We start from the raw sequence: 18,472 nt of genomic DNA on the forward strand, positions 1-18,472 counted from the left end.
AGGTCAGCTGTTAGCATTGATTAAGATAAGATCAGCTTTATTAGTCCCGCGCGTGGGAAACTTTTCATCATGGCAGAAAGTACAAGTTTAAGAGCAGTAAAATTAAGAAAAACATGACAGAATAGGATAAGATAAAATCAGATACCATACGATACAACAAGAATAAAAGTGCTATATACAACAAAGTAGAATAAAATGCTCAGTTATAGTAGGAAAAAAAATTGCACATAATATTGTATTTAAGGGAGACTGGGAGAAGGCTATCATGGTGTAATGGATGTGTGTGTGTGCATGTGTGTGGTCATCTACAGAGACCATGTTGTCTGACAGCAGTGGGGAGGAAAGACCTGGGAAATCTCTCCGTCCCACACCGTGGGTGCTGCAGCCTGCATCTGAAGGAGCTGCTCAGTGCTGTCACAGTCTCATGCATGGGGTGGGAGATGTTGTCCAACCGGGATGACACCTTAGCCACCATTCTCCTGTCACTCACCACCTCCACTGGGTCCAGAGGGCATCCTACAACAGAGCTGGATGTGTTTGTCGGCGATGTGTTTGCTGCAGTAGGAGCGGAAGATGGCCAGCTTTTCATTATAATCCGCTGGAAGTTGCTGCGCTACTGTAGTCCTGGTCCGGATGGAAAAATGGCACCGTGTCATGAAACGAAAGCACCAAGACGGACCTCCTCGGAAATGTTCAATTTTCATTTCTTCTGCTAGTGAAACTGCTTTTAGCCGAATGGTGAAGTCGAAACGCTTCTCCCGCTCGTTCTTTGCTCGATGATCCACTGCTCGAGTCTTTCCTACAACTCGGGCCACCTCGCCTTATGTCCGCGGAAACTTAGCTGCGTCTTCTTGACCTGCCGGAGCTTGTTTTCCAGCTTCCTCCACTTGCGAACCATCGATTCATTAATCTTAAATTCTCTCGCGGCTGCTCGATTTCCATGTTCCTCCGCGTAGCTGATGGCCTTCAGTTTAACCTGTGCTTCATAAGCGTGTCTCTTTGCCATTTTCAGGGTTGTTAAAACAACGATGTTCTGCATAACGCACATACCTGTTCTTTCATACAGGTGTGTGCAATTGTACCGGTATATACAATCAACGCCCACACTTCACCCTTTAGCGTTCTCATGGTGTTCTCTACTACGTCCTCCTTACAACACACAGGGCGCACTGCGCTATAGGGCAACTTTTTGAAGAAAATCTAAGACTTTTATGTGCGCCTTATAGTCGCGAAAATACGGTACGTCATTGTCATGAGACACTCTCGCAAAAAAAGAAAATCATGGTTTTAGTAACGTAGTAACACAGCGTGCTTATGGGAAAGTAGCAGTAATCTAATTACCTTCTTTGCAATAGTAATCCCCTACCTTACTCGTTACTTGAAAAAAGTAATCGGATCTGCCCGTCTCTGCTAACTAGTCTCTCAGTGTGACTCTGAGACAGAATGTTTGTAATTAGTTATACTGTGCAAAATAGTACTAACACATCAGAAACTACTAAAAGCTAATGCACAAAAGGAGATGTTTATTTATTATGTTTATTTATTACTGCATACATCATGCATAGGGATGGGTATCGAAAACCGGTTCTTGTTGAGAACCGGTTCCCACTGTTTCAGTTCCTTGGAGTTGTTTGCCATTTTTGCAAACGATTCCCTTATCGATTCCAGTCGCCCCGAATGACGTCACCACGTTGCGGAGCGTCATTTACCTGGCAGGAAACACGGCGCCTGAGCAGCTCAAACGCTAAAAAGTTTGGTTATACTTTACGAGAACGGATGACAACAGGGCAACTTGCAATACTTGCAAAGTAGATATTTCATTTAAGGGAGGAAACACTACGAATATGCAAAAGCATTTGCTCACAAAACACGCGATGACCTTAAATGAATGTCCTGTTTTTAATTCCGCTCCGGACTCGTGAATCTCAACCCAGCAGCAGCGGTAACGTTTGCACGTCCTCTCCCGTTAATGCGGCAGGTAAATAATCAACAGTGCATATTATGTTAGCGCGATCTGCCTTATTACAAACCTGCCATTACTGTGCATTTAGGTGACCATGATGAGACAGACAGAGTCTGGCTCAGATGCTGGCAGTTCTCGCTGCAGTCTACCGGTAGCGTCTCCTTTCAGACCAGGATAGACGAATGTCACCGAGCAGAGACTCAGTTTGTGGTAAAAGGCTTGCACCCATTTGCCACAGCAGCCTGATTTTCAGTGAGTGAATGTGTTTAATTGTAGGCAGGGACATTACTGGATATTCTTGTGTAATTGCTACAGAATAATTTATGTTATACTTTGTTATTGCTACAGAAGAATATTTATTTTATTATTTTACATTTACAATTTTTTTCCCCGGGGACCCTGTGACCCCCCATTGAAGAGCCGCAGGCTGTGGATCTCTTAAGATCTCACTGTTGGGTTTGTAAGGCCATGTTACTCCTAAATTTCTATCTTGTTCAAAGAGAAGATATAAACAAAGTTCTAAGCTAATTGACCTTAGTGTTCTCCTTTTTTAAAAAAAAGAATCGATAAGAGAATCGATAAAGAATCGAATCATTAAACAGAATCGAAAATGGAATTGGAATCGTGAAAATCTTATCAATACCCATCCCTAATCATGCATCTCTATAGAAAATACACACTTTGCTCACTGTGACGTATATGTCATTATCTCAGTGCACCTGCATGTGTGAGCGTACTTGCATATAAAATCACACAGGTGCAGGTAGAGGAAAATGTGTAATGGTTTTAGGTAAAAACAACTTCCTTGTCAATTTACATAAAGATCAAAACTTGTGATAAACATCACAAATAAAGGCATCCCTTTCTAATGTGTTCTCAGAGTACATGTGATTGGAGCGAAACATTTCCCGGAACAATCAAACTCAAAGTTACGTTTTCATGTTTTTCATGTAAAGTGTCCCACTTTCAGCGTCCATGCTTTTTTGGAATTGGGTTTGTAGAAGAAAATCATTAACAGTTATTATATTGAAAAGTGTTTTTTAATTTGGGGAGGCATGGTGCCACACCCAGCTTAGTCTAGTTCTTCACTTCTGAGGCTGATTCGCTCTCCAAAAGTTGCTTCTGTTCATCTGGACGTAGCGTTTTGTGGGAGAAACGTTTCGTCATCATCAGGTGACGTCTTCAGTCTCAGCTGACTGCAGGTTTCAATCTTATAAACAGTACATTTGCACAATGACTGAAACCAGCCCACTGAAGGAACAATGAGCTGGGAGGTCAGTTCCTTAATCGTAATTATGGAAATTCTCATGACCATTGATCAACAACCACTGACCAAAACCCACTGATCAATGGCCACTGATCAATGGCCATGATTACCATTCACAGAGTTGGGGAATGGCTGCAATCACAGCATTGTAAGATGGTGACAGATGTACCCTTAGGCCCCCTCCTCGATTCAGAGATGGTCTTTCCCTTTTCACGTAAATGGCCTCCTTGACTCCGCCCTCAAACCAGCGTTCCTCCCTGCCCAGGATGTTACATCCTCATCCTTGAAAGAGTGTCCACTGGCCTGTAGGTGTAAATAGACTGCAGAGTCCTGGCCTGACGAGGTGGCTCTTCTGTGTTGTGCCGTCCTCTTAGCCAGAGGTTGTTTGGTTTCCCTGATGTATAAATCCTGGCAATCCTCCTGCACTTAACAGCGTACACCAGGGGTCGGCAACCCTAGGCACGACCATAGCTGGACTGGCCATCGGGCATACCAGGCATTTGCTCGGTGGGCCAATGATTTCTTTCTATTTTTTTGGTAAGGGTATAAACAATGAAGGGTGGTGGATTGGTCAGATGCTGGCTGGTGTGGAAAAATAACTCAGCTGTATGGTGGTGGCTGTCGCGGAACTTCCACAGATTCAAGCGGTGGAGGCCAACAGGTGGATGAGGGAAAGGGGAGGCAAGAGGAGAGACCCGAGGCGGCCGCCCGGTCCGAGTGTCAGGTGAACTGAACTTCAGGTAAGAAGTTATGAGCTGCAGTCTGTCTGGGTCAGATATAAACCAAGTTTAGTTTATTTTCGTTGTGCTGACTTTTTACTGTCAGTTACAATAACTCGTACTGCGTGCTAGCTAGCATGACAGAGTTTCTACAGCTGGGTGGTGCTATGATGTTACTGATAGTGAACTTTATTTTGTTCATAAGGTTAATTAGTAGAGTTGCCAACGGCTCCTTACAAAAATGGAATCGTCTCACATTCAGAGAAAATATTACACGTTTCATGTTGAGCTGAGAAGAGACGCAGTTTGTCCCAGACTTCAGCTAGAATGAAAAAAAGACACAAAGCTGGAGTTATTCTGTGTCTTTGCTGCACAGCTGCCTCTTCTCCTCTCATTCTCTCACCCTCCCTCTCCCTGTTTCTACTTCAATCATGAAACTGATCAATGATCAGCTGATCGGCTTTTCTCTCTTGTTTGTTTATCGCTCACTTTGCGCCAGAAAGAGGAAACCAGCGGATGTCGCACTAAACAACAGCAGCACATTTGATCAGCTGTAGTTAGAATTGATTTAATATTACTTTCTAGTATCAGCTGATGTTGGCTGGAGCCACAGCTGTAAAGCTGCTGGTCATGATGTCGGTTTGGATATGTGGTGAGAGGGAAACATGAAGATGAAACCAGGAGATGTCCTTACTGAATCATCAGAGCTGAACAGGTGATGGAGAAACAGGTTTACCTTTTAGGTGACATGGATGAGTTGAAGTTATGAGCTGTTTCTGAGAGACAAATAACACCAGGATCCTTTTCTAAGCAGCTGACAGCTGGTAACTGTGCAGGGGCGGGTCTAGCAAAGTTTAACCAGGGGGGCAGGTAGGGCATTAACAGGGAGAGGGGGGCACAAAGAAATACTTTTCTTTCTAATTGTCATTTAAAATTTCTAGCTTTTAACAAATAATTATCCGAATCTTGCGAACAAAGTTTTTATCTGTCCGATACCGATATCAGAAATTTGGATATCTGCCGATACCGATATGAATCGATATAGTGTTTTTTAATCAATAAAACTGTTTTTTAAATATCTTGCTGCATTTTGTATAACCTCATACTCAAGTTTAAATAAACAACACTCAAGTTTACAAAACAAAACAAAACACTAAAGCTATTCTGTTATACCTGTGTGTAAAAAACACACTGCACCCAAAATATTCATAGTTCAGCAAAACTGATCAATCTAATAAACTTAAACCTGCTCCATCCTCCCTATTCTGGTATTTTAAAGAGTACTTAGCAGAAATATTAAGCAACCTGACTAATAGGGTTGCAAACTCCCAGCAAATAAAAAAAGGGAACCCACCCTCCACCTCATGATGCTTAATCGACGTAATCAACTTTAATTTGATGCAGTGTGAGAAAAAAATGCACAGAAATAAATTATATTTCAAGAATAATTAAATAGATTCAACATCTTTCATCAACAGAACTGCAGACTGCACAGATGGTATCTTCCCAAAGGAAAAAGTACTATAGCTTACTAGGGTATATTAGACTTAACAGTTACTATATACAGTAATGGACTTCTATACATTTTACATCAGATTAAAACTTTGGGTGTCAGATAATTATTTATTAAAAGCTCGACATTTTAAATGAGAAGAAGAAAGAAAAGTATGTCTTTGTGCCCCCTTTTCCCTGTTCATGCCCTATCGGCCCCCCTGGCTAAACTTTGCTAGATCCGCCCCTGCACAGTTACCAGCCGTCAGCTGTAGAAAAAGATCCTGGATGTAGAAAGTAATATTAAATAAATTCTAACAACAGCTGATCAAGCTTAAACGTGCTGCTGTTGTTTAGCCGCTGGTTTCCTCTTTCTGGTGCAAAGTGAGCCAAAAACAAACAAGAGAGACGATCAGCTGATCATTGATCAGTTTCATGATTGAAGTAGCAGCAGGAGAGAGAGAGAGGCAGTCGCTCCATATATCTGTTGTTAAGCTTAACATGGGAATGCTTTACAAACATTTATCCGCTGGTTATTCGACATGAGGAATGACTTCTGCATTCTTAATTCAGCTCAAGACGCTGTAACAGTAACAGTAACACTTTCAATCTGCTAGTAAAACGTAGTTCTATTAATCTGCGCTCATTACTCTTGAACCGGAACTGGATGCAAGTCCCAAAAGAACTGAATTGTAGAACTGAAACTGAATGGTGAGAAGTGAATCTGAAATTATTCGAGAGCTTAATTTTTTAAGGATAAAATACAGTTTCAAAGCAAATGAATTCATTTTCAAAATATAAAATTCAATTTCAATTTAGTGATGATCATTTTCAAACCAATAAATGGAAATTCAAATTAGGCTAATTCAAATTCAGTTCTTAAAAGCATTTATTCAAGTTACAATTCAGATTCAATCCGAGCGATTCAAATTCAAATTTAACTTATTCAAATTCAGTTTCTGATGACACAGATTTCTGCCCATAAAACCTGCAGTCAGCTGACACTGAAGAAGTCACTTGCATGAGTGACGAATCGTTTCCCACAAAACGCTACATCCAGATGAACAGAATCAACTTTTGGAGATTTACTTTCCTGGATGATTGAGATGCATCAAGACGATATTCACTCTGTGTTCTGTTGTTGGAACAGCATCTATCATCCGTACTGATGGAGGCCTCCTGGTTGACTCAGTGATTCTCCCAACAACTGACAATCATTGCCTGTCTTTAAACACGTGTCGTAGGTTCAATGTCAACACCATTATGGACTTTGTCTCCTCCTCCTTTGGCTCTTCCATCTCACTGTGCAGAGAGTTGAGGATTCATTTATGCCTGATGTACAGTTGGTCTTGTAAAGTACTTTATTTGTACTCTTAGATGTTTCTAGAAATATCTTTCTGGGGTTTCTTCTTTCTTCTTAAATCTTTTATTTAGAGATGCTGTGTTTTTCTCTCACACCTTTGGTATCTTTGCGAGCCCTTGTAGGGGAGATACAAGGGCTCGCAAAGATGGTAAATGTGACCTGGTTCAGGACACTGGCCCACATAGCTCTTTCTTTAGACTAAGCAGCACTAAATGACCCATTTCTAAACCAAGCTTTACCAAACTAAGTAATGCAATGATCTGGCAGGTGGTTTCAGGTAAGTGGCAATTAAGCATGAGACACAGTATAGAGTGCTTTCTACAACAAGCCATGTATACTTTACTTTCAATAAAAGGTTAGTGTTAGTTTGCTTTGCTTCTGAGAGTCTCAGTTCTGGTCCTGACCGTTCATGGCATGCTTCCTTTGCAGTTTTATTTACACAGCGCCAAATCACAACAACAGTAGGCTTTTATATTGTAAAGCAGACCCCACCGTAACACATACAGAGAAAAACCCAACAATCATATGATGTGAATATGTTTCTGAACTGAACTTATGGAGTTGGCAGAACAGAGACAGATTTCTGCCTATTTCTGTGTCAGTAGCTGTTTATGCATAAATTTAATTTTGACCACTTTGATTTTGTTTCTTGTTGCTCTCTCGCACTTTACTACTTTTACCACTTCTATAGTTCTTATTAGGGATGTTGTGATGAAACTCACCTATGTTCTGCATCTATTCTCAGCACACGGCTCTTCTGATTTAGTTCAAGGCAAAAACATCAGGAACAAAAGGTTGGAGACATTTTTGAGCCTACCTGTAACCTGTCCAGTGTCTACAACACATGCACAGATGAACATAGCAGAAGCAGTGCAATAAATATTTTTTGTGGTCTTGTTAAAAATTCACACAAATTACATTTAATATAGAATAATACAGAAATAGCCTGTTTTTAAGTTAGTCGACTGAATTAGAAAGAATGAAAATACAAAAATACAGTTGTTAATGTCATTTATTGATTAATTCTACAATCTAGTGTTAAATGCAGCTGTTTTCACAGTACACAACAGACAGAAGTTAGGATAAATGATCAGATCAATAATATTTACACAACTGAACATCTTTCTTTCGTAGTTAAATATTTCATCTAAATGCTGACCCTCTGATGGGACGAATGCAATTAACTCATGTGAAAATAATCTGGGATCCTTTTGAACATGCACACTATACAGAGCAAGTACACATATTTACCGGCTACTAGAATCAAAGATACATTTCCCACACTTTTATTTATCCCCTCCTTTTCGACACTTTCATATAAGATGAAAAATAAACATAAAACACGATTAGACTGCAAATGAAAAGATGAGCTAGAACTGTAAATACGTCTGCTGTTCATTGCAGATTAATTACAGTCACATGTTGCTCTTTATAGAAGTGCAGCAGCGATGATGGCCACTGTGACAGAAACCAGGCTGACTTCATTAACCACTGCCCCCGCTACTACTGCCGTGGGTGTAGCTTTGGTTGTGGTTGTAGCAGCTTTGGTTGTGGTTGTAGCAGCTGTAGTTGTGGTCGTAGCAGCTGTAGTTGTGGTCGTAGCAGCTGTAGTTGTGGTTGTAGCAGCTTTGGTTGTAGTTGTAGCAGCTTTGGTTGTAGTTGTAGCAGCTTTGGTTGTGGTTGGAGCAGCTGTGGTTGTAGTTGTAGCAGCTTTGGTTGTAGTTGTAGCAGCTTTGGTTGTAGTTGTAGCAGCTGTGGTTGTAGCAGCTTTGGTTGTGGTTGAAGCAGCTGTGGTTGGAGCAGCTGTAGTTGTGGTTGGATCAGATGTGGCCGAGGTTGGAGCAGCTGTGCCGTGGTTGGAGCAGGTGTACTAGTGGCTGCATCCGTGGTTGTGGTTTGTGTGTCGGCTAAAGATGTTCAAGAGCAACATTGATGAAATTATTTCACTTTCAGGCCCGTCTCCTGTGCAAAGTAGAATTTGTGATATTTTGCGTAAACTTACCAACAAACAGAAGCAGGATGGCAAAGATCTTGGTCGTCATTGTGGAACGATCCTTTACTGTTTTAAAGATAAAATGATTGGTCATAGTATGATGTAACATTCAGAAGTGTTCAATGTGCCCTCACATTTGTCATTATTCCTACTCATACGTCATATTATTATTATTATTATTATTATTATTATTATTATTGTGGAAAAAAAGGATATAAAACATGAGAGAGAGGATATGCATTTATCCTAACTTTGGAAATTCCCACGTTAAAATAACCAAACATTAAACCAAAACATTAAACCAAAACATTAAACAACATAGCTTAACTAAGTTGGAATAACTGAAAAATAAAAAACATAATTATATAGATACAAGGGAAGTAAAATAAAATAAATGTGTTGACCAGCTTAATAAGTAATAAGTGATTTTTATGACAAACCTTTGTTTAAAAGGAGAAAAATAACTCTAGACTTTATTTTTTAAGGAGTAAAACTATAAAACCCTTTTTCTCCCAGAAACAAAAGCACGCAAAGTACTGTCATAATATCTAAAGTGTTATTTCTTTCTTTCTTTCTTTTTCTATTATTTTCTATTAAATAATATAATGGAACAAAGACAGAGCCAGCAGTTTTCACTGAGGTTAAATTTGGTAAAATATTCATGATGAATGAACTTACAGGTTTCGTTGGCTTCCCTCCTGAGATAGAAAATGTGATGCTCACAGAGTCCAACTGTTTAATTGTCGATGTTCTTCAGTCGTTTTATACCCACAGAAGGCTGACCGTGACATCAGGTGCTGAACAAAGACACAGGGAGGAAAACTGGTTGGGTGACTTCTCGTGTTAATGTGATATTAGATTTACTTTTACTTTTTTTTTACTGATGGCTGTGAACAGAGTGAGCGAGTCTCCAGCCATCACACGGCAGAGGCTCTTTCAGGCTTGGTGCTGGGTTTCAGCCAATGGGGTTAGAGATCTTGTCAAATCCTTATAGAACTGTAAACGCAGAAAAGTACCATCATGTAAAACCATCTCGAGATAGTTTGATTAGCAATGGCTTCAACTGACAATACTGTCATAACGCTGTGTGTGGCAGGCAGGTTAGGATCCAAATACAGCACTCTCAGCTGGACTGAACTTAACAGCTTTGTTTCTGGAAAACACAAATAACTAAATCTAACTGGCAGGTACTCGTGGAAACAAACACTGGAGGCAACACAGCAAGAGGGAGATCGTGACAAGGAACACAAAGAGATACAGACAATACATACATCATTTACAGGGAATCAGGACACAGAGGAAACATCTGTGGAACACAGCTGGACAATAATCTATCCAATGAGATGTGGGAACAAACACTGAGACGAGACAGAGTAAACAGAGAGAGAGCGAGGGACACACTGTAAATATAAACAGCCAGAGAGACATGACTGTACATGGGGCATTAAAACAGAGGGGAGGCATGACCTAAGAATACGAATATTAAACAGACGCCATAACAGCTCAAATTACCAAAACAAGGAACAGAATCTTAACCTCGGAATATTTGATAAACCAAAAGTCCAAACACAGGTGGTGGCGGTGTCACTTGGTGTTCGCTCTCTCTGTGTAGAGTATCACTTCCTGTTCCTGCTCAAACACAGTGGTGTTTCTGAGTAGCTTATCTGCTTAGCAATTTAATTAAAAACTTTTGGATACATTTAAGGAAGCTTGCAAAGAAAAGCGTCTGGACTTCTTTAAGTTGCTTGAAGACGTTTCACCTCTCATCCGAGAAGCTTCTTCAGTTCTAAGGTCAAATGGTGGAGAGTCCCAGATTTAAACCTAGTGGGAGTTTCCCCCCACAGAGGGACAAAAGGACCCCTGATGATCCTCTAATCGCCTGAGCCAAGGTGTGAAACTGGGTGTGGGTACCCAATTGACTACGATGACCTGGATGACTGAGAACCTTCACAGACATTTTGGATACATTCTTTTTTTATAGTAAAATCTTCACGTGCTTCATCCAAAGCACACTTTCTGTGTACTCACTACCTAATTTATAGCCAAACTATTCACTCACTGTGTCTTTACTGTACTTTTTTTTGCCTGTCCCGTTTGGTTCTTTTGTCACCAGAATTATTGTCTAAAGGCAAAGAAAGATGCCCAACGGATTTACTTTACTAAATGGACCTTCCCAGGCTTGCCGTATTGGTCTATTTGATTCACCTTTTATTGTTTCTTTTATTTTATTTTCACTTGCTAAATACGGGACAGACTTGACTGGGGAAAAGAAAAGGGAGAAAGAAAAACAGCGGTGAAGAGGAACGGTGGTAAAAGGCAAAAAACAAAACCCAACAAAACAGACAGACAAATCATACATATGTCAATCACCTGGATCACCTGTTGAGAAAGAAAAAAGAGAAAACAAGCAAAAAAAAAGATAGCAATATAATAAACAACAACATCACGATGATCTATGGAATATAACAGTAAATACTAAATATTAAACATTATTGTGCAGCACGTAGGATCGACAGAACACAGTGTGCTTTGAGGTAGGAGCCAAAAAGGGTGTAGTTTGTGGGTGTGAGCACCCGTGTGTACACCTGTGAGCATGGACGCGCTTGTTTTTAAAAGGTTCCTTCATGTAATGATCTGCTAGAGGGTGTGGGGGGTCCACAGCCCCGTCCTCCAGGGCATGAAGCAGGTATGGAGGAGATCAAGACTCCAGACATCCAGAGGCCCCCAGAACACAAGAGACCAAGGAAGACCAACAGAGGGGCAGCCGCGCCACTGTCCCAGAAAGAGCTTAGCTTAGCTTGTAGCCGACTCGTTAGCACCATGGCTACTTCACCTGTCCCTCCTGCACTTTCCTGCTCATTGTGTCAAATGTTTAGTTACTCCTCGGCCTCCTTTAGCAGTAATGATATCTGTAGCAAATGTAACATATTTGCAGCTCTGGAGGCTTCGCAGCCTTCATTCACCCGTAGCTAGCCAGGCCCCTGTAGCTGGTGCAGCCGAATATAGCGTAGGCCCCGCTAGCTGTTCCCCAGCAGACCCCAAGCAGCTGGGGAAAGAGGGCGGCTGGGTCACGGTGAGGAGGAAGCATAGTCTTAAACAGAAGCCCCAATTACAACCCCAACCTGTTCATGTGTCTAACCGTTTTTCCCCACTCGGCGACACACCCGCCGGGGGTCAAACTCTGGTAATTGGTGATTCTGTTCTCTGACATGTGAAGCTAGAGACACTGGCAACCATAGTCAGTTGTCTTCCAGAGGCCAGAGCAGGCGACATTGAGGGAAATGTAAAACTGCTGACTAAAGGTAAACGTAAATACAGTAAAATCATAATTCACGTCGGCAGTAATGACACCCGGTTACGCCAATTGGAGGTCACTAAAATCAATATCGAATCGGTGTGCAACTTTGCACAACAATGTGGGATTCTGTAGTTTTCTCTGGTCCCCTCCCCAATCAGACCAGGAGTGACATGTTTAGCTGCATGTTCTCCTTAAACTGCTGGCTGTCTGAGTGGTGTCCCAGAAACGATGTGGGCTTCATAGATAATTGGCAAACCTTCTGGAGGAAACCTGGTCTTGTTAGGAGAGACGGCATCCATCCCACTTTGGATGGAGCAGCTCTCATTTCTAGAAATATGGACAAATTTATTAAACCCCCCAAAATATGACTATCCAGAGTTGGGACCAGGAAGCAGAGTTGCAGTCTTACACGCCTTTAACGTTAACTAGTAATGACTTCATGAACTTCTTCACGAATAAAATTTTAATCATTAGAGAAAAAATTACCAGTAATCATCCCACAGATGTAATATTATCTACAGCTACTCTTAGTACCATTGATGTTAAGTTAGACTCTTTTTCTCCAATTGATCTTTCTGAGTTAACTTCAATAATTACTTCCTCCAAACCATCAACGTGTCTTTTAGACCCCATTCCTACAAAACTGCTCAAAGAAGTCCTGCCATTAATTAATTCTTCGATCTTAAATATGATCAACCTATCTCTAATAATCGGCTATGTACCACAGGCCTTCAAGCTGGCTGTAGTTAAACCTTTACTCAAAAAGCATCTCTAGACCCAGCAGTCTTAGCTAATTATAGGCCAATCTCCAACCTTCCTTTATATCAAACATCCTTGAAAGAGTAGTTGTCAAACAGCTAACAGATCATCTGCAGATGGTTTATTTGAAGAGTTTCAGTCAGGTTTCAGAGCTCATCACAGCACAGAAACAGCTTTAGTGAAGGTTACTAATGATCTTCTTATGGCCTCTGACAGTGGACTCATCTCTGTGCTTGTCCTGCTAGACCTCAGTGCAGCGTTCGATACTGTCGACCATAATATCCTATTAGAGCGATTAGAACATGCTGTAGGTATTACAGGTACTGTGCTGCAGTGGTTTGTATCATATCTATCTAATAGACTCCAGTTTGTGCATGTAAATGGAGAGTCCTCTTCACACACTGAGGTTAATTATGGAGTTCCACAGGGTTCAGTGCTAGGACCAATTCTGTTTACATTATACATGCTTCCCTTAGGCAGCATCATTAGAAGACATAGCATACATTTACACTGCTATGCAGATGACACCCAGCTCTATCTGTCCATGAAGCCAGATAACACACACCAATGAGTTAAACTGCAGGAATGTCTTAAAGACATAAAGACCTGGATGGCCGCTAACTTTCTGCTTCTTAATTCAGATCAAACTGAGGTTATTGTACTCGGCCCTGAAAATCTTAGAATATGGTATCTAACCAGATTCTTACTCTGGATGGCATTACCTTGGCCTCCAGTAACGCTGTGAGGAACCTTGGAGTCATTTTTGACCAGGACATGTCCTTCAACGCACATATTAAACAAATATGTAAGACTGCGTTCTTCCATTTGTGCAACATCTCTAAAATTATAAATATCCTGTCTCAGAGTGACGCTGAAAAACTAGTTCATGCATTTATTACTTCCAGGCTGGACGACTGTAATTCATTATTATCAGGAAGTCCTAAAAACTCCCTGAAAGCCTTCAGCTGATCCAAAATGCTGCAGCAAGAGTCCTGACAGGGACTAGAAAGAGAGAGCAGATTTCTCCTGTTTTGGCTTCCTGTTAAATCCAGAATTCAAAATCCTGCTCCTCACATACAAGGTCTTAAATAATCAGGCCCCATCTTATCTTAATGACCTTGTAGGACCATATCACCCTATTAGAGCACTTCGCTCTCGCTCTGCAGGCCTACTTGTTGTTCCTAGAGTATTTAAAAGTAGAATGGGAGGCAGAGCCTTCAGTTTTCAGGCCCCTCTTCTGTGGAACCAGCTTCCAGTTTGGATTCGGGAGACAGACACTATCTCTACTTTCAAGATGAGGCTTAAAACTTTCCTTTTTGCTAAAGCATATAGTTAGGGCTGGACCAGGTGACCCTGAATCCTCCCTTAGTTATGCTGCAATAGACGTAGGCTGCCGGGGGATTCCCATGATGCATTGAGTTTTTCCTTTCCAGTCACCTTTCTCACTCACTATGTGTTAACAGACCTCTCTGCATTGAATCATATCTGTTATTAACCTCTGTCTCTCTTCCACAGCATGTCTTTATCCTGTCTTCCTTCTCTCACCCCAACCAATCACAGCAGATGGCCCCGCCCCTCCCTGAGCCTGGTTCTGCAAGAGGTTTCTTCCAACTGTCGCCAAAGTGCTTGCTCATAGGGGGTCATAATAATAATAATAATAATAATAATAATGGATTGCATTTATATAGCTGCTTTTCAAGGCACCCAAAGCGCTTTACAATGCCACTATTCATTCACTCTCACATTCACACACTGGTGGAGGCAGCTACAGTTGTAGCCACAGCTGCCCTGGGGCAGACTGACAGAAGCGAGGCTGCCATATTGCGCCATCGGCCCCTCACCAGTAGGCGGTAGGTAAAGTGTCTTGCCCAAGGACACAACGACCAGGACAGAGAGCCCGGGGATCGAACCGGCGACCTTCCAGTTACAGATATGCTTCCCAAGCGTATCTGTAACTGGAAGTCTTGGGAACTGTACGCTTCCCAAGCGTATGAGCCACGGTCGCCCCCATATGATTGTTGGGTTTTCTCTGAATCTATTATTGTGCGATCTACTGTACAATATAAAGCGCTTTGAGGCGACTGTTGTTGTGATTTGGCGCTATATAAATAAAATTGAATTGTATTGAATAGATGCTAGTTGACAGACCCAGGACTGTGACGAGTACATGCAGTAAAAAACACACAGTGGAATGACTGGCATTATTGAAATGGCAACAAACGGCACACCTAAAGAAGCCTGGAGACATTGTCCTAAAAACTACTTACAGAAATGACAGAAAGCTTTCTCAAAAGATTCGCTATGCTGAAAAATAAAGGTGATCATTCAAAATGTTTATTTCCAAGCTTGTCAGAAACGTACAAACTCTGTTTTTGCCTTTTTATTCTCTATTTCCATGTATGGCTGCACATAATTAAATAAGATGTTGCACTTTGTTCAATTTTCAAGCAAAATATAAAGACATGAAGGGTGACTCATGACCTGTGCTGGGGTTGTTAATAAAAAGGTAATGTATTACTCATTAAATGTAATGCAGTTCATTACTTATTATGCATTGATGAAAGTAATTTGTTCTGCTACTCGTTACCTTACTCTGGTGCTGTTAAAGCTTGCGAGTCTGGTGAAGCTATAATTTTTGGAGAGCCTGGTAACAAGACTGTTTGTCCAGAGCCATTGCTGGGGAGCGCTTTATGATTAAAAAAAAAATAAAAATCATACCACGGGGTTCCCACACAAACACAAAGCAGAGGATGAAGCATCGCCAAATATGCTTCCAAACCAACTTCTTTCCAAGCCATAGACTATAACAGGGGTCGGAAACCTTTCTGATGACGAGTGCCGTCTAAAATTTCCTCAGAAGTCAGTGTGCCATATGATAGCATTAGGAATAAATTTAATAACGCTCTATATTAACAGTTACACATTATGTAGAACCACTTTATAGAATTATATTTGTTTGCAGATGTTGGCAGCTATCAGCGAGAGTTATCAGCTATTTCACAACAAAAAAAGACACTTTTTATACATAACAGCAAATGAACAGAAAATACAAATGCTATTTATGGTCTCCTCACAACAATGATAAGAAAAATAAACTAAGCCAATATAGCATGTTTGTTAATACACTCTGATCTCTGGTCTCCCACTCAGAGACACGGGTCTCCGAGTGTCCAGCTTTCAGACAGCTGAGGACACTCTTCATGTGAGAGAAAATCTGCTCACGCAGACATGTAGAGCCAAATACTGTCAATAAGGCCTCTGTAATGCTCTGAAGACAGTTAAACTTGTCAGGTAGTGATGTCCAGCAGGTGAACATGCAGCTCTATTAACACGCACAGCTGTGGATTCCAGCTGCTTCGATGTTGATTTAACTGGCTTTAACTCAGCCAGTTAATGCGAGACAAACCCAGCTGCTCATTAAAGATTTCTGGTTTGATCAGAAAATAAAACAGTGGTCCAAACACCTGAAAGTCCCAAAAATGCATTGTGAATTCTGTCTCGAGTCTACGGATGTATCTGTGCATTTCTTCCTTCCCTTATAACTTCCCTTCAACTCATCCATGTCACCTAAAAGGTAAACCTGTTTCTCCATCACAGCTCTGATGATTCAGTAAGGACATCTCCTGGTTTCATCTTCATGTTTCCCTCTCACCACATATCCAAACCGACATCATGACCAGCAGCTTTACAGCTGTGGCTCCAGCAAACATCAGCTGATACTAGAAAGTAATATTAAACAAATTCTAACAACAGCTGATCAAGCTTAAACGTGCTGCTGTTGTTTAACGCGACCTCCGGGGGTTTCCTCTTTCTGGCGCAAAGTGGACGGTAAAAAAACAAGAGAGAAAAGCCGATCAGCTGATCATTGATCAGTTTCATGATTGAAGTGGCAACAGGAGAGGGAGGGGAGAGAATGAGAGAAGAAGAGGCAGCTGTGCAGCAAAGACAGAATAACTCCAGATTTGTGTCTTTTTCATTGTAGCTGAAGTTCGGGACAAACTGTGTTTCTTTTCACCTCAATACGAAACGCGTAATATTTTCTCTGAATGCGGGACGATTCCGTCTTTTTACACCCCCGTTCTCTGTACACCATCGGGCAGGGGGCTGAGAGGAGGAGCTGGCAGTCTGGCCGGGGTGGGCCTCCCTACGGCTGCCAGGCCGGGGGCAGTCTGCTTGCCTCCACCCCAGAGAAAAGGGTAACATCTCCTGGATCTGGGGCTTGATTGCCCCCCTGGGAGCGGTCATACCGGGACCTGGGAGTATAGAATATCTTTGGGGAGTGTCAATGGGTGTGTCATGCTCATTTCTCTTTATCTCCACGTTGGACGAGTGCTGAGTATTTGTATTTGTGTGCATGAGGGTGGGAATGCATTTTGAGTCTTGTAGTCCGAGCAGACAGAACCTGTAACGTCTGCCAGATGGTAACAAGGGGAACAGCTGATGTGCTGGGTGGCTGTGGTCCTTGATGATGCTGTGAGCTTTGCGGAGGCATTGCTGGAGATAAATGTCCTGAATGGCAGGAAGCCTCGTGCCAGTGATGTGCTCTGCTGCCTTCACCCTCTGTAGTGATTTACGGCTGCTGGCAGAGCAGCTTCCGTACCAAACTGTGATGCAGCTCGTCAGCAAGCTCTCGACTGCACACCTGTAGAAATTTGAGGTGATGTTGGCGTTCATGCCAAACTTCCTCAGCCTCCTCAGGAAGTAGAGTCGCTGGCGAGCTTTCCTGATAGCAGCGTCTGTGTGAAGGGTCCAGGAGAAGTCCTCGGTGATGTTGACTCCAAGGAACTTGAAGCTGGTGACCCTTTCGACCTTGATGTGGATGGGCTGGTGCTCCCTGACTGGTCGTTTCCGGCAGTCCACTATCATCTCTCTAGTTTTGCTGATGTTGAGAGTCAGGTTATTTTCCAGGCACCACAGCACCATCACCTCCTCTCTATAGGCGTCTCATCGTTGCCTGTGATGAGGCCTAGGATGGTTGTGTCATCTGCAAACTTGATGATGATGTTGGACTCGTGTATGTGCCTGTTTGTCTATGTCCATGTGCCAGCTTGAGTCTCCGCCTCTGCCTCTCTGGGACATCTCAAGCCCCCCTAGGTGTGGAGGCTTGTCTCCACCCACCACACTTCCTGCAAGTGGCTGATGCCCTCAGACGTATGTGCGTTGGTGGTTCTTGGTGTCCGGGGCTGGGCGCTCAAGTATGTACCTCACTCCCGGCGGCTGCTTGGTGGGGCCTGGCACACATGGCCGGGTTCGGGCCCCTTCCAGGGGGGTGGCGTGCCCTCGGGCCTCTGGGACCGGGGCTGGGTCCTTCTGGTGCGACTGGCTGCCTGCAGGCTCGTCACTGCAGTGCCCTGTGGCTTCTGCACCGTGGCTACTGGGTGACCCCATGTCTGGGGCTCTCAGCTCTTTCCAGGAGGGTGGTGCAGTTGCCTCTCAGGTGGTTTTCCTTGGGCTTTTACCCTCTGGTGGGTCTTCTCCATGTCTGCTTCACGCTCTGGGGAGCAGGACTATGGCTCCCCACACCTCCTAGCAGATCGTTACATGGAGAAACCTTTTGAACTCAAGCGGGCTCACACACACAGATGTGCACACAGATGTGCTCACAGGTGCTCACAGACT

The 18,472-nt window shown here is 42.5% G+C and overlaps 1 long non-coding RNA gene across 1 annotated transcript; it reads right to left on the bottom strand.

Annotated features, from left to right (window-relative positions):
• Positions 1-7,810: 7,810 nt before the first annotated feature.
• Positions 7,811-9,628, bottom strand: LOC120718241. The gene is made up of 3 exons (XR_005692432.1): positions 9,475-9,628; positions 8,806-8,862; positions 7,811-8,710 (listed from the first exon to the last, which is right to left on the bottom strand). It is a non-coding gene; the product is annotated as an uncharacterized LOC120718241 (long non-coding RNA).
• Positions 9,629-18,472: the final 8,844 nt, after the last annotated feature.

Source organism: Simochromis diagramma, unplaced genomic scaffold (genome assembly GCF_900408965.1).
Source record: "Simochromis diagramma unplaced genomic scaffold, fSimDia1.1 OVJJ01000030.1, whole genome shotgun sequence".
NCBI classification, from domain to species: Eukaryota; Metazoa; Chordata; class Actinopteri; order Cichliformes; family Cichlidae; genus Simochromis; species Simochromis diagramma.